The sequence below is a fragment of the Microtus pennsylvanicus genome, chromosome 5 (assembly GCF_037038515.1).
Source record: "Microtus pennsylvanicus isolate mMicPen1 chromosome 5, mMicPen1.hap1, whole genome shotgun sequence".
NCBI lineage: Eukaryota > Metazoa > Chordata > Mammalia > Rodentia > Cricetidae > Microtus > Microtus pennsylvanicus.
In genome coordinates this window covers 84,084,586-84,099,799 of record NC_134583.1, presented here as the reverse complement: position 1 = coordinate 84,099,799, position 15,214 = coordinate 84,084,586, and positions in this window count along the sequence as shown.

The following is a 15,214-nucleotide window of genomic DNA, read 5'->3' as shown; positions in this document are numbered from 1 at the left end:
CCTCTCTCTCTCTCTCTCTCTCTCTCGCACACACACACACACACACACAGCCTTGTGCACACACAGGTACACCCATTCTCTCTCTCCCTCTCTCTCTCTCTCTCTCGCACACACACACACACACACACACAGCCTTGTGCACACACAGGTACACCCATTCTCTCTCTCCCTCTCTCTCTCTCTCTCTCTCGCACACACACACACACACACACAGCCTTGTGCACACACAGGTACACCCATTCTCTCTCTCCCTCTCTCTCTCTCTCTCTCGCACACACACACACACACACACACAGCCTTGTGCACACACAGGTACACCCATTCTCTCTCTCCCTCTCTCTCTCTCTCTCTCTCGCACACACACACACACACACACAGCCTTGTGCACACACAGGTACACCCATTCTCTCTCTCCCTCTCTCTCTCTCTCTCTCTCGCACACACACACACACACACACACACACACAGCCTTGTGCACACACAGGTACACCCATTCTCTCTCTCTCTCTCTCCCTCTCTCTCTCTCTCTCTCTCTCACACACACACACACACACACACACAGCCTTGTGCACACACAGGTACACCCCCCACACACATGTACACCCATTCTCTCTCTCTCTCTCTCTCTCTCTCTCTCACACACACACACACACACACACACACAGCCTTGTGCACACACAGGTACACCCATTCTCTCTCTCTCTCTCTCCCTCTCTCTCTCTCTCTCTCTCTCTCTCTCACACACACACACACACACGGCCTTGTGCACACACAGGTACACCCCCCACACACATGTACACCCATTCTCTCTCTCTCTCTCTCACACACACACACACACACACACACGGCCTTGTGCACACACAGGTACACCCATTCTCTCTCTCTCCCTCTCTCTCTCTCTCTCTCTCTCTCTCTCTCTCTCTCTCTCTCTCACACACACACACACACACACGGCCTTGTGCACACACAGGTACACCCCCCACACACATGTACACCCATTCTCTCTCTCTCTCTCTCTCACACACACACACACACACACACACACGGCCTTGTGCACACACAGGTACACCCCCCACACACATGTACACCCATTCTCTCTCTCTCTCTCTCTCTCACACACACACACACACACACACACACACGGCCTTGTGCACACACAGGTACACCCCGCACACAAATGTACACCCTTGCTTGTGCACACCCACACCCACACTTTTTTTGGAAGGGTCTAAGTAACAGCAGAAGAATTCCAACAGCACAAACAATTATGAAAGCCTTACACAGAGACTCACATCTGTAATCCCGGAATCCAGGAAGTTGAGGCAGGAGGATTTCCATGAGTTCAAGGTCAGCCTGGTCCACAGTGAGCTCCTATCTCCAAAAACAAATAGAGATTAAAGCTTGCCAAGTGTCCTAAAACCCAATTTGTTCGTAATGAGACTTGGAAAGTCCTCATTGTCCTTGGACAGTTGCTTGGCTCATTGTTCTAAAAGCTAGATGGGAGGTGGGGTGAAGTGTAGCCTGCCTTGCCTTCTCTGTACCAACTTCAGCGTGCGAGGAGCCCATGCCTGCCAGAGGTACACACGGAAGAATGTGCGGACAGCAGTCTGTGACGCAGGAAAACTGCTTTGCCCCGATCAACAGGAAGAGGATAGGGAGTCAGGTGCAGATTAAAGCAGACTGCCTCTGAATTGGGGATTGTTGGAGCTACACTGGATGCGCACATTATACTGAGCTCTTTATTCTTGTGTGCATCTCCATATTTTTCAATTATATTGATAGTTGCCCAGGTCTGTCCTGGGGGATGACAGAGAAAGGGAAGAACGCTCTCTTAGGACCTTCGAGTTGCTTGCCACCGAGTCTGACAGTCTGAGCTGGACCGCTGCGGCTCAGGTGGGAGGAGAGGACACTCCCTCCTTAGCCTCCGACCTCCACATGCATGCCACGGTATGTACATTTGCACACATAACAAATAAAGGTTTTGGTTTTAGTTAAGGGTCTTGGGAATGCCTGTCCTGCCCTGGCCAGGGAACCTGTTCTGGAGGATACTGAGGCAAAAGGAATACTGGGCAAGGACCTGCCATCCTGGTCCTTGGACAGAGAATGGGGGGGGGGGGTGGCTGAGCAGGGTGGGAACCAAGGACAAGGACTCCAGGCATACTGGGGAGCACAGAGTTAAGATGGGCTGGGCTCAGGGTGAGGCTACAGCTGAAGCTGAGAAAGTAAAGGCTGGCAGCCCAGATCAGGAAACACATAAAACCCTGCCTATGGGTGGGTAGCAGGGTGGGACCTGAGGGGTCCATCAGCCTAGAAGAGAAAAACCTCTGGGGTAGAGAAGAAGCAGATTGCTTAGGCCACGGAGGTCTGAAACTCTAGGCATGGGACTCTGGGGTGCCACCTGCTCCTGCAGGACTCTTCCTTTACCAAAGAAGCACCTCCCACTCCCACAGTCACGGGGGGGGGCACACATCCCACCAGACTGCATCCTTCAAGAGCACCTTCCCACTACCTGTCGCCGAGCCTTGAGGTGTTATGGAAACCTTGTGCCCACCTTTCTACATGCTGACTTCCTAAGGACTTTTTGCCAGTCCATATGCAACCCATTACCCACTCATTCCTTGTTCCTCTGATGAGGTCAGAGGGCAACAACAGGAGGTGCCTCTGAGGCTATCATGAGGATAAGGAAACTAGGGCTGATGTCTTCTATAGGACCAGTCTACCAGCCACGGCTGTTAGGACAGTCAGTCTTCCGAAGGCTTCCCAGATGTTATCTCTCTTCACCTTAATTTCCCATGCGTTCATCCCCAAAGTCTTGTATGCACTGCCATGGCGCCATCATGTAGAGGTGAGCAAGATAGTGGCACAACCCAGAATTATCTGAGATACACACTGACTAATTGCCTAGACCAGATTGGTCTCGCAGCGTGTCTGTGGGGGATTCTCTCAGTTGCTAATTGATATAGAAAGGCCTAGCTCACAATGGTGGTACCATCCATCCCCTGGGCAGGTGATCCTGGGCTAGGTAAGAAATCTTGCTAAGCGTGAGTCTGTGAGTGCACCAGCTAGTTGTGTTCCTCCATTGTTTCTGCTTCAATACCTGCCTGAGTTCCTACCCTGAGTTCCCTCAATGATGAAATGTGACCTGGAAGGAGAAATAAAGCCTTTCCTCCCCTAAGTTGCTTCTGGTCAGAGTGTTGCATCACAAAAACATAAATCAAACTAGAACACTCACTGAGGGCTCAAGGGGTCTCTACAGGACTCTTCACTTAACCTGGAGGAGAATGGCTGTCAAGGCTCTCCACATGCAATAGATACTCAATGCTAAACAGATGAACGGTCAAGGGAAAAGCATGAGATATATGCCTTCCCACTGTGAGCCCCTGATGCCTCTCTGTGGGTTCTCCTTGCTAATGACTATCCTTGTGAATGGGACACCCAGAAGTTGTACTTCCATCCCTCCAGCACCTCACAGGCACTCACTGCTGGGGTGTCCTCTCCTCATCTGAGCACGTAAAGATTCATCATCTCAATCAACTTGTTCTCGGGCCTGGGAAGGGGGACCTAGGACCTTCTCTAGGCAAACACTGAGGTGGTGTCACTGGGCAGGGCCTGGCACCATTCCCTTCCACGAAGGGACCCAGGATCACAGTTGGACAAAGGCAAGACTGGGCCTGTCCAGAGTCCTCCAGGCCTGAGTATTGTCTTCCCACTCACCCTGTATCTGAAGTCATTTCACTAGGTGCATCGAGTAGCCACTGTGCTCTGCACTGTGGGTGAAGGCTGGACAGACAATCCAAGCACACATTCATGGAGAAAGTTGCCCTGTGAACCAGTCCTTATGCATATGTAGAATCAAAGAATGGAGGCTCCCTGGGTGTTCTTCTCTCTCATGGAGCCCTGAGAATTGATCTAGGCCTCACTGAGACCAGGAGAGCGCAAAAGCCTGAGGGCAGAGTGGTAGGAGCTGGCATGCTGTCATTCAGCCACCCCTTACTCACAGGCCACACCCACCCACACTCTCCTCTTCCAAGATACCACACTGGGAACCAGCTGGCAATACTGAGGGTCGTATGCAAGCATGTGCAGTGTGCATGTGTGTTGGACACATGTAAAGAGTCCTTTGTGAGCTCCCTTTTGTGACTGCTCCGAGGGCAGGCTCCTAAGAGCACAGTGAGAAGGGTGTGCCCAGAGAGGGAGCAACCTGATAAGGAAGCAGGAACCACCCTGAAGGGCCACAGCTATACCCAATTTAACAAGGCTGTATGAGGTGACCAGACTTTCTCTGAAAACTTCACCCCTGATTCCCAGAGGTACCAGAGATTTACCATAGTGCTTACTTTTAGTTGAGCCCTCTGGGAAAGCTGCCTCGGGTCTCCAGAAACCCACATATACTCCTGAGGCCAAGCCTACCCATAGGAAGTCCTTCTAGACGTTGTTCTGAAGTCAGCATTGATCTTCCAAATCCCAGGAATGAGCTAAAAAAAAATTAAAGACTGTCAGTACTTGCCTTATGCTGGGAGCATCAGTTTGAGCAAATACTGAAGAGGCCCCTTTCAAGGAGCTACCACCATCTGCCCCAGAATTCACTCCTCTGCTTCCAAATGGGTGTCATGGAGAGCAGTCCCAGGGCCTCAGAGGTCTCAGACTTCCTCAGAGATCCATGGTAGTAGCCTGCTCAAGAGCAGAGCCTCCCACACTCAGGATCCCTTAGCTGGTAACCTCACTGATACCTCTAGCCCACAGTGTTCCACCCTGGGCATCTGCTAAGCCACCTGTGCCTCATCTGACAGAAATATGCTGGATATCCCTAGCCAAATTCAATGCTATGGTAGGCAGGGCCAGCCATTGGACAATCCAGCTGAAAGGGCTCCCATGAGAAGCCACCATGGCCCCACAAAGGCTGGAGCCCAGAGCAAGGGCAAGGCAACTGAGGGACAGAAGAGGAGACAGGAACAACTCAGCTGCCAGCAGCATTTGCTAGGTACCTACTGCATTTCCAACCTTGCTGGTTACACCATGGGAAAGACTGGAGCAATGGACAGGAAGACCCAGCTTCAGGAGACAAAGATCTTATCTATGAGACACACGATGCAGGGCCGGGGGGAAGCACATGAGAACCTCACATGCCACTCAGGTGCTCTGAACAGCCCTGGCCCTTATGTGACCCAGAGACTGGGAAGCAGCCACCAACATTCCTATGTGTGGGCATTGTGTGACAGGGAGTGGATTCACCTCAGTGAGTCCAGGAACAGAGAACCCGCTGACGGTGAATGAGTGACTGGAGAGAAATGAGTGGGTGGCTGGAGAGGCAGGTGGGTACTTGGATGTTGAGGATAAGTGTATAGTATGTGGGAATTTGCATGGGTGAATGAGTAGGTGAATGGATGGGTGGCCAGTTGATTGGATAGATGGATGGATGGATGGATGGATGGATGGATGGATGGATGGATGAATTATCTGGGGTAGATAGATAAATAAATGGGTAAACAGATGAGTAGCTAGTGGATGGGTGGATGAATGGATAGATGGATGGTAATAACTAGGCAGATTGAGGCATAACTGGGTAGATATAAGGATAAATAAATAGTTAGATGGATGATGGATGATAATGATGAATGGTAAAGTCGATAGATGAATGGATAGGTGAACAGATGGTGTGGTAGTTTGAATGAAAACATCCCCCATGGGCCCATGGGGAGGAGTACTATTAGGGGGTGTGGCCTTGTTGGAGAAGGTGTAGTCTTGATGAGGGAGGTTTGTCACTGGGGATGGGCTTTGAGTTTTCAGAAGCTCAAGCTGGGCCCAGTGCCACTCTCCCTTCCTGCTGCCTGTCAATCCAGATGTAGAAGTCTCAGCTCCTTCTCCAGCACCATGTCTGCCTGTGCTACACCATGATGACAAAACCGTAAGTGGCTACCTCACTTAAATATTTCCTTTATAAGAGTTGCCATGGTGTCTCTTCACATCAATAAAAACCCTAACTAAGACAGACGGATAATAAGATGGATGGATGAATGGCTAGGATGGTTGGTTGGATTGGATGGATCAGTAATGATGTAGGAGGGTCATCTGTCTATGTGTTACTTTCATTGGTTAATAAAGAAACTGCCTTGGCCTTTTGATAGGCCAGCCCTTAGGTGGGTGGAGTAGACAGAACAGAATTCTGGGGGGGGGGGGGAGAAAGCAGAGTCAGGCAGACACCATGCTTCTCCTACCCAAGACGGACGGTGGTTAGACTCATGCGGGTAAGCCACAGTCAAGTGGCGATCGTTAACAGAAATAGATTAATCAAGATGTGAGAGTTAGCTAATAAGAGGCTAGAGCTAATGGGCCAGGCAGTGTTTAAATGAATACAATTTGTGTGTTGTTATTTCGAGTGTAAAGCTAGCCGTGCCAGAGCTGGGCAGGACAAAAAGCGGGCCTGCTTGCCTCATCACTACAAGTGAATGGCTTGATTAGTCTTGATTGTCAACTTGACAGGATTTAGAATCACCTAAGAGAACCATCTCTGGGCATATCTGAGGATGTGCTTCTAGGGAGGATAAAGATTACACAAAAACCAATCCTGATACAAAGAGGTCCCAAGAGAAAAAGCAATGTCCACCTCCCCTTGCTTCTTGCTCCTTGAACAAGTATGTCCACCACTGCTGCCCCGTCCTCTGCTGACTTTGGACTCCAGCTTCCTTGGCTTTCCAGCATGGACTGAGCACCAAGGATTCTCCTGGGATCTTCCAAGTCTTATTGAAACAGATTGAGGCTACTGAGATGACTGTCTTCGTGGGCTGAGTGGACACTGGGTTCTCAGCCTCTCCAGCACACAGACGGCCATATCATGTAAGCAATACAATAAATCTCATTGATAATATGTATATATGTTCTGTGAGTTCTGTTCTTCTGGAGAAGGCTGCTTAACTCGGATGGATAGATGGAAGATGGCGATTAATGTATCTGGAGGGTTGGGTGGGTGGAAGAATGGACAGAAGGTGGAGAATGTCAGTTAGATGCCTGGATAGAGCCAGGGAAGATGGCTCAGTAAAACACTAGCTATATGGGCATAAAGATGAGTTCAGAGTCCAAGAACCCACATAAAACCAGACATGATATTGTTGTGTATCAATATCATCTTAGTGCTCCTACAATGAGACAGGAGGTGAAGACAAGAGAATTTCAGGAAGCACAGGGCCCAGTCAGTCTAGTGTGTGGTGGCAAAGAAGAGACCCTGTCTCAAACAGTGGAAGGCAAAGACTAACATCCAAGGTTGTTCTCTGACATCTATACATACTCTGTGGCTTGCACACATCTGTACTCATATGCACAAATGTGCGCACACACACAAACACACACACACAAAGATTGTAAGACAAGATGCCTGGGTTGATGGGTGATTGATTATGGGTGAGTGATGTCCTCAAGACATCCTGGGTCTGTCCTACGCATGCTCATCTTGGTGTGTCCTCATTAGCTCCCAGGAAATGCTCATGGCCATTATTCCCATTTCCTGACAAGACCTGGAACTGGTACGGGGCTGGTAAGAGGCCACACTGAACCTGGCTACCAGTCCTGTACCTGCTCTGCATATATAGAAGCATACAAGTACATGTATACACATTATGCATCTGGGGCACAGATGTGTGCACAGAACCCTAGTGCAGGCTATGGAGTCAGGCAGTCGTTAGCTTCCATAACTGGGGCTTGCTCTGGTTGGCCAGCAACCCCATTGTACTGTTCTGTACTTGGAGCTCTGCTGAGTGACTGACAAGCTCTTGTAAGGGCTGGGCCTGCCTCCAGGTGGCAGGAGGAGAGGGGTCAGGGACCATGAGGCCTGGCAGGAGCCCTGAGCTTGTGGACCCTCATCTCCTCTGGCCTTGGTCTACATCTGTGTTATAGGGACAAGATCAGGGTCAAACTGATAAGACAGAACTCAGGCCTAAGGCCTGCTCCCCTCTGTCCTTACCTTCCCAGACCCTGTCTCCGGGTTAGAGACCAAAGACCAGAGTCCAGCAAACTGGACAAAAATCCTGTGCCAAGAAGGTACTAAGACCATGAGTTCCACATAGGCAGCCTTAGATCTGATATGGGAAGGAGAGGTCCAGGTGCCCTAAGTGCCAGAGAGAGCTGCAGAACGTCTGGGGCAGCAGAGAGGTTCTGCTCCACAGAGGGCAGTCAGAGAGCTTGAGACAGGGCTGTCTACAAACAAGGTGGGGCAAGGCACTGGGCCAGGAGTTGGTACTGGGAGCTGGTTTCCCTCCCAAAAGTATGTTGGGGACCTTTGGGTGCAGAGTTCTGCAGGCTGGGAAGGCTAGGAGGCCTGCCAGACTTTGGCCTCTTCTTCCTCAGCCTACGTCTAAGTGTCAGCCTCAGAGATAGCTCAGGCTGTGTAAGAACACTGGTTTTCATGGATGCCAGACTTGGCTTTTAAGCAGGGGGTATGGCAGGCAGTTAGTGAGGCTGTTACAGTCAGAGGGGAGAAAAACTGCTACCCTGGGGACACAAACTGGGGTGGGAGCCGCCCTTGCTGAAGGCTTACCCTCTGGGACACAGCCTCGCCCAAGAGGAAGTATCCTCCTGGCACCAGCCACAGCAACCACAAGAGAGACAGAGACAGTTAGCTACCAGCTAAGCCATAGTGGCCAATGTGGGGAAGCAGCTTTGAGGGCAATTTGGAAGTCTCTCCCCCACGGCACCCTAATTCTCCTTCCCCTTGTCACAGGGGTCACAGCTGAGAGCATGGAAGGCAGCGGAGCCTTGCCTCATGTCTATCTGCCCAGAGTCCTGGAATAGCTGGGAAGCTATTACCCGTTAAGCGGCTGCCTCCCCAGACCCCACCTAGGCCTCCGTGGGGCTCATGTATGTGCACATGCTGAGGCACGCACTTGTCTAACACACAGTAGCCTTTGAGCACATGGTCTGCATGCAGTCATGTTCTGCACTTGGAGTTGACTGTGACCGCCCAGTGTTCCACAGTCCTATGGGGGAAGAAGCTGCTGAAGGACAAAGGAGGAAGCAAAACATCATTTCAGATGGCAAGACAACACTGAGCAATATCGCCAGGGTGCCTGGGAGGAGAGCTGCAAGGGAGGTGTCCTGTGTTGGTGTGGTCCTGGGTGACGGGGTCTCTGAAGGACGAGGAAGCCTGTGGCGACAAGGAGCCGGTAGGAGATACTCCACCATGTCTCAAGGTGTCAGAAACAAAAGCACCAGGGCCTCTTTGGGTTTGATTATTAGGATAATCGGGGCCAGGGAGGTTGTGGGTAAGGAGAACCACAATATGTCATTTGCCTGGGATCGGCTAGGGAATATTTACGGCAACCCTTCAACTGTCCAAAAGATGGAGGTAAGAGGACAGCACCAAATGGAGAAAGGACTGTGGAAGGAATGGGTTGTGGAAGGATTCCGGTTCTCCACACACCTCAGATACAGTGGGAGCCACAGGGAGGCCAGGCCCTGGGTTGCTGGGTTAGGCATGAACTCAGGCTGTATCTCCAGAATCCAATGAACTCAGGTCTTGTCCAAGGCTGAGGTCTGACCCTTCCACCTAGGCCCCCAAGATGTCCCCTCCTTCCGAACTGGACCCTCTAGTTTTCCAGACCTGAGAGCTTGTGATTCCTGCCCTGCAGAGACCAAGTATCTGGAGCTAGTTCTGAGCCTCTGGCCCCAGCCAACCCTGTAATTCCAGAAGGACCTCAAGTGAAGCTGGCTTGTATCAGGATAACACTATAGGCATGCTTGGTAATATACCCGTCCAAATGGGCAAGTAACTCGGGGCAAAGCCAAGAGCCCCCTCTCCTGTTTCTGACTATGGTCCTGGCGCCCTCTGGTGGTTAATGTTGGGTTCTTGGCTGCTGACCAGCCCCTAACCCCTACCCCTGGGGCTAATGGCAAACAAGGGCCAAAACCAGGGATCTGTGAGGGAAGGGCTCATGGGAACACTGTCAGAAGCTATCTGGAGAGTCCTTCCTCCCCAGTTACCCACAGCTTCCAGGAAACTGGGTTCAAGGATCTGTCTACAGCCAGAGAAACTGAGACTCAAAGTGGTGAATGAATTGCATGGATCAACAGGAGAGCAGCCAACCTCACAGCTGCAGAAAGCCTGGTCTATCCCTTGGGCACCGGTCTTGAGCCCCGATGGAGAGACAGTCGTCACGCAGCCTCCCAGGCACTGACTGACTGCTAGACATGACTCAGCTCACCCACACTGTGGGATTCGCCAGGAGGATGGCACACCACAGAGCAGGGCACACATCTCCAGACCTCCTGGGACCTGGGGGAACAGTTCATCTGATGTGGGATTTCCCACTGTATACTGTAATCACCATTAATGAGTAAAGGAACTGCTCTGGGCCTATAGCAGAGCTATAGGGAAGTAACTAGGCAAGGAAAACTAAACAGAATGCTGGGAGAAAGGAGGTGGAGTAAGAGAGAAGCTATGGAGCCACCACCAGGATTCTGGGAACTTTACACAGTAAGCCACTCCACATGGTGATACACAGATTAATAAAAATGGGTTAAATTAATATGTGCAAGTTAGCTGATAAGAAGCTAGAGCGAATGGGCCAAGCAGTGATTTAAATAATGTAGTTTCTGTGTGATTATTTCAGGGCTGAACAGCTGGGAACCAACAAGCAGCCCTTCCTACTACATTCATCTGCCTTCCTGTCCTCCTTGGGACAGCTTGCTATACGTCCTTGCATGGGTCACATAGTTTTAACACAATCCTTGTTTCCTCAACTAGAGAAACTGTGGCTTGGTGAGGCTGAGGCAGAATTATCTTCTGACCTCATGTTAGAGTACGGTCACTCAGACCTCATTGCCCACAGCAGGCTGAACCCATGGAGGGAAGGGACAGGACCCAAGTATCATCCATGCCCTCTTAGCAGTGAGTACAGCTTCCTTGCCAGCTTGGATGTGCTCTCAGACCAATGGCACCAATCCTTCCTTGATGGCTGGGTGGCACCCTATCTTCACTCACACCCAGCCTTCTGGGATGCCATTGGCTACCAAGTGTCAGGTGTGGAATGTGGGGGGAGCAAAGGGGGACACAGCCTGCAGTAGGTCAGTGGCTCCATCGGTCAGCACCAGCAGCCACATACCAGGAGTCTGGAAGGAACAGGCAGGTAAGCTCACCCCAGGGCCAGCTTGCAGAGGGAGTGGGGCCAGAGAAGAGCTCAGCTCTTCTGTGGGGCAGGTAGGAAGGACAAGCAGGAGCTTTGTTCTATCTTGTTCTATCCACACTTGCACCTCATGCTCTCCTTTCCTCAGCTCTATCAGGGATGGAGCCCCTCTTTCCTGTAGCACCAGAAGAGCAGGTCTACCATTGGCAAGGGAAGGGGCTACCCATTGTTTGGGAGAATCTGGGTGAAGGGCAGTCCAAACTGTGAGCCTCAGACTTAGGGATTACATCTGCCAGAAAGTCAGGCAGGGCTCAGAGGCTGGGTATGAGGGGAAGCAGAGAGAAGAAGCCAGCTTCTCATGGCTGTGTCCATGTCCTGCTCTCTTGGGAATGCCAGGTGTCCTCACTGAAGGGATGAGAGGTGCTATGCTATTTCCTGCCTTCTTGTAGTAACCTTTCTGCACCTTCTTATCATTGTGGTTTACCCACATATCACTGGAAGCTGGCACAGAGAGTTTGGAGACAAACAGAGTTAGGACCCAAAGGTCTGGGTGCCAGCCCTTGTCTTGCCCTGGGTGCTTTCCATATTAGGGATGAGAAGTATATTTAGTTCAGGCTGTTTCTATGAACACCTCAGCTAGCAAGAGACTCTAGGGTCTCCACTGCCCTGGGATTAAATGTCTGGTTTTTGCCTCTCAGAGTTTGGCATAGAATAATGTTCAGGGTTATGCAGTCCAACTCCACCCCACCCCCCAAAAACCACCAATAAAGAGGGGGTGTTTAAGACCTGGACACCTGCACATGCAAATCCTATTTGCATGCCTTCCCTCTTGGTGGCCACATTTGCCTGGTCCTTGGCACATGCCCAGATGCTCCTCCACACCAGCCTGGTGGGGAGAGCAAGTGCTTGCCGTTCTTGAGAGTTGCATCTACCTCCTATGGCATCCAGGGGTCCAGACCACCCATGCAGTCTACCCTGAAGTAAGACAAGATGACCTGGTTCACTGCCCATGGGTGGGTGTGCATTATTGAGCCCCATATTGAAAGACGTTCTCTAGAGAGACTAGTCCTTGAGATAGAAACACCCAGGACGCCCCAGAGAACTTCTCTCCTGACTCAAATGAGGCTGTCCATGACCTTCCTACCAGGGACTAAGTAAGGCAAAGAGTGGGCTTTCCCATTCGCAACCCAAAGACTGGGAACACACATGGCTCCCATACCCAAGGGAGCATATATAGCTTGAGTCACCTCCCTTGCTGCATAGCCCATGTCCAGGTGTGGCTGAAGAAACTCTGTTTCCTATAGTGGGGCATGGTGCCCACACGGACCCTCAGACAGCAGTTTTGTCTAGAAGCAGGGTCTTTGTAGATGAGATAGAAGGTAAGTAGGGACCCTGGCCCAGTGATGGAGTCCTTTATGGAAGAGGAGAGGACAGATGGGCACAGGCACAATTATGTGACCACAGAGGCAGGGACTGGGAACATGCGGTCACAAACCGAGAGATGCCTAGAGCCCCCCGGGAGCTGAAAGACCAGGGAAGATGTCCTCAGAGCCCTGGGGAAGGCCACAGCTTGTCCATGCCTGGGTTTTGGGTTCCTGTCCCTAACACTTCAGGAGTGGACCTCCGTTAAATCAGGCCTCCCAGCTTGTGGTCCTTGTTCCAGCACACAGGGGCATGCCTGTGACCCCATTAAGAGTCCCACAGGAAAACTATAGAGTGTTTGTTTCTGGGGCTGGAAGGGTTTATTCAAATCCTGTCCTCCATGGGCCCTGGGTGTGAGCTCCTGCTGTGGGTGGCGAGATTTACATTTCCCATAACTGGGGCAGGATGGGCCACGGGGGACCCACAGAACCAAGGAGCTGAGCCTGGCTACAGGAACCAGATACAAGGGAGGAGGCCTGTGGCCATACATTGACCCATGGAGGCTACCTTCATACAGGGCCATATACTGGGAAGTCGGGGTGACAAGCCAATCTTGGTCTGGAGGCCCAAGGTGAAGAAGCCCTGGTGTCCTAGTCTGCTTTCTGATGCAGTGATAAACATCATGGCCCAAAGCAACTTGGAAAGGAAAGGGTTTATTTCAGTTTGCGGCTTACAGCCCATCATGAAGGGAAGCCAGGTCAGGAACCCAAGGCAGGAACTAAAGCAAAGTCCACAGAGGAATGCTGCTTACTAGCTTGCTCCTCATGGCTTACTCAGCCATGATTTTCTTATAGAACTTAGGACCACCTGCCCAGGGGTGCTACTGCCTACAGTGGGCTGCACCCTCCCACATCCATCGTTAATCAAGAAAATGTCCCACAGGCTTGCCTATAGGGCATCTGATGTAGGCATTTTCTCAGTCAAGCTTCCCTCCTCCCACATAACTATAGCTTATGTTAAGTTGACAGAAAAAAAAAAACCAAACCAGCACACCAGGTGAGGGAGGCCACAAAGATGCTGCCACAGCACCTAGAGCAGACCCAAGAAGTCCCTGTCTGCCCAAGTCAGACAGGCTACAAGGAAGAGCCTTCCTACCTCTGCCACCTCTGAGGGACCTACCTCCAGTCCACACCCACCTTGGGTGAAGAGTCCATCCTACTCCCTGCAACGGCTCAGCATAGCCCAATTACACTGCAGCCACACGAGACAGTGCTCTTGTAAGAGGTAGTTTAGTTTATACTGAGCAGAATATGAATGACTGTGGCTAATGAGGCTCCAAAGGACATGCCCCACTGTGGCCATAGTTACAATAACCTTTGTAGTCACAGAACAAATGACAATAATAAGTCAAGGCAATTATCAAACACATTGGTGGAAAGACCAGGTAGGTAGGTTACAACCGCGTTGGGAACCTCTGCTATAGGCCTCAGGAGCTATCTGATGACATTTTTGGCTTTCGAGTTGGTAGAAGCTTAGGGTCCGCTGAGAATGGTCTGAAAGTTTGCCTGGTAGATGGATGTTAGGTCAGACAGTAGAGGTAGGCACTAAATGGGGTGCTATTAGGGGTGCTAAGATAGCCGAAGACAGTCAGGCTCTGGATCTATAACATCTTTCAACTCCCACAACCGGGACATTCTAATGAGTCCATCATCTACAGACTCTTCACTGCAGGTAAACTTCAGCTCACATCTGCAAAGACCAAACTTCTATAGAAGGTCGTGTGCACAGTACCAGGTGCTATGGGTCAGATGTAACTTTTGTGGGACACTTTCTTTGGGGGTAGCACCATAACCACGGTGGCTCCAGAGGCATGTGGGAAGAACCTAGGCCTCAACCCCTGTCCAGGTTAGCCACAGGATGCAGGAAATACTCCCCCATACCTTATACCACTCTGTCCCTTCCTTCTCAGCCTCCTATATTCACAGGGATCTCCCTGTAAAAAGTGTTGGGTCTAAAGTGCTATCCTGCAGGCACCTCAAAGCTGGGCACATGGGACAGCCATGCAGACCTGGGGATCATGGGGAAGTGGGGTGTAGAGAGCTATCCCAAGTCAGATAGGAGTCTTCTGCCTACATTAGAACCCAGGGAAATCCTTCCAGTGTGCTCTTCCCTGGCTGGATACCTGCTTTTAGAAGGGCAGATGTAGGAGCCAAGGCATGATGAGGCCAGGACCACGCTGTACCCTAGAGATCTGGGGCAATCACCAGAGAAATACAGGGGACCTGTAGGAGGCACAGCTACAATCACACAGGCCAGTCCTCTCAAGTCACTGCAGTGAAGGATGGAGCTCACGGGCTTGGCTTGGCCAGGTGGGTGGGTGGGAGAGGACCTGAACTCAGCCAGAATAAGAGATGCTGTAGGCAGCCTCTTCATCCTGTTTGCCAAGGTGGGAAATGAAGGGAAAGAGTCTGGTGGGGTCCTGCCTTTGCGACCAGGGAGCCAAGACAAGGCTCCCCTTCCCTACCCCTCCTTGTTCTTCCCATTGCCCTCTTCACCTGCTACCCGGCTCAGACTTCCCTTCCTGACTTCCCATTCTGCCTTCTGTCCCCGCTTCCCATTTCTAGCCTTCATCTCTGCCTCCCTTCCCTGGCCTCCCCTCCTGGGACTTCCAGGTCCACCTAGGTCCTTCCTTTTCTTCACTCTATCCTCCCAAGCCCTTTGCATCTGAGATAGGTCCCCTG